Here is a 2,500-nt window from a genome sequence, read left to right on the forward strand (position 1 = left end):
AAGGAAGATGTATATATCTGTGATGTCCTACCACTGGACCAGTAATCAAGGAGCCTCAATCCTCAACATTACACCAGTGGTGGATGTACATTAGGAGGATGACAAGTACACACACAGTATTTCCAGATGCAGCTCTCTTCATCAAGTGCAATTTCCCTTAAGAGCACACAGTGACCACAGTCAGGCTGAGGCTGGTTGCTCCCTCTTTCTCCAGATCCCCAATAAGACTCCCCAGTGGTACAGCTATAGAGTTGAGATCTCAGCTGAGTGACCAAGCCAAGACCTCCAGCATCCTCTCTGTCTAACCAGTGCTTTATGTCCCTGTCCAAGTAGCTGACACACACACTCTTTGAGGTTTGATTTACACACACACACACACACACACACACACACACACATATATATATACACACACACACCTGAGAAAGGCTGGCATGAGTTTACTAGCTATGCCCCCTTCTGCCCAGATTATAAGGTAGTTTCCCCTGTCACCACTCCTTATCAGCTACTTTAAGGCCCTTAACAAAGGGTGTCTAATCTTACTGTGTAATGTTACTGTTAATACAAATGTAGTTTGACCAAGAACAAGGTTATTAGGAGTGGCCTACACAGTGTCACCAAATAAATATGCAAGTACTCTCAGAACTTAAATAAGTCTCACAAATATCAGCTACAATGAAAGGTTTAAATATTTTTAATAATAAATAAAATAACAAGAAACTACTCAGTATATAATCACAGTAACATCAGAGTTCAAAATCACAGGAAATATTTAAAACATCATTGCAGGACAGTCTTAAATAAAGAAAAACATGTAAATTAAGCTTTTCTATATTCCTGACTGTATCTAAGACAAATATTGTACCCTAATAACTTACTTCATAGCAACAAAACAGATGTGGAACTGGATCTTGATGTTGTCAGGTCAAAGACAAAATACAGAATATTCTCTCTCTGAGAGTTCTTAAATTAATATCTCAAATATTACTGCTGGGATAGCTTGCAGAATGACATAATTTCTTGTCATCTGTCTCTATTCCAGATGAAAAACCACCACTGATGCAGCTGGTAGCATTTAGCATCTACCTGTGAAAACACATAGGCCTCACATCTTTGGCAAATGGTGGAAGTCATAAAACAGTTCCAAAATAATACAAAGAACCCCTATTTCTAGACATTGGGTCTGTTACTGCACTGAAACTGAAAAATAACATCCTTTTACCATGTGGCCATAAAGTAATTTAATTTCAGCCATTTTTCTGAAATTAACCTATTGTGTTCAAGTTTCTGTTGTTAAAATACAACTAAACAGTTACAATAATGCAGGTACATTTCTGTTCTTTTCCAGTAGGGTACACTGTGGTTACATCTTTAAACAGCACTTTGTAAAATATCTCTTCAGCACACGTCTGTACAAACCATCTTATATGACATGTAGTTCTAATACATTTGAAATACAAGCATATAAATCATGTTGATATTCACAAATTACATCTAATTACATCTAATTATTTACAAAATTCCAGATAGCTGGGATGGCAGTATCTCCTTTCATGACAATATATATCTATATCTATACACACACATATATATATCTATATGTGTATATATATATATATGTGTGTGTGTGTGTGTGTGTGTGTGTATATGTGTGTATATATATAGCTATATGTATATATACATATATATATATATATATAGCTATATGTATATGTGTGTATGTATAGATATATATATATAATCTATATGGGTCACCTTCATTTCGTCGACAGTTCATTTCACCGGCAACTAATTCAGCAGGCCCAATTCACTGAAACTTCATTTCACTGACACTCATTTCGTTTAAAATGATATATGGCCTAATCCCTACTGTAGAGTGACCCTGGAGTTAGAATATATAGTAAGTGGGGTGTCATAAAAGTTTTAAAGTATACAGATGCATTCTTACAAGTGCAATGAATAACTATTAATAACAAATCATTATAGGTTCATAGGTTCATACTAGGCTATCTGCCCTGGGGCAATTATAAGCCTAGCCCAAATCTGTATGGCTTACGCCACCCCTTGATTTGAGTATACTGTGCCCTTTTTTAAGGTTTAGTTTACTGTGCCTCTGTCTAATAGTGACACAGGAGTAATCCCTGGGACAAACCTACGATCCCCCATCCACCTATCGAGATTCTTCTTGAAGAGATTCAGTGAGGTGCTCTGCCTCACATGAACTGGAATTCTATTCCAGAGCAAAGGGAGCCTCTGGGTTATGAACCTGTCCCTCCAGCAAGTTCTATTTATTTCTGTGCTGAGGTTCAAGTCCCTCAGCGTGTGGCTCTAAGGGATTTAGATTTACTGAGGTGGAGCATGTCCATTAATTCTGGATTTGACATAGCTTTGTATGTCAGGCATAGATCGCCTCAAGTAGGCAGTATGCAACTGAGTAGAGCTGGAGTTTTTAACCGAGCAGCATATGGCATCTGTTTGAGACTCTTGATCCTCTTGGTGA

The sequence above is a fragment of the Protopterus annectens genome, chromosome 6.part0 (assembly GCF_019279795.1).
Source record: "Protopterus annectens isolate FY-2018-M chromosome 6.part0, PAN1.0, whole genome shotgun sequence".
Classification (NCBI taxonomy): domain Eukaryota; kingdom Metazoa; phylum Chordata; order Ceratodontiformes; family Protopteridae; genus Protopterus; species Protopterus annectens.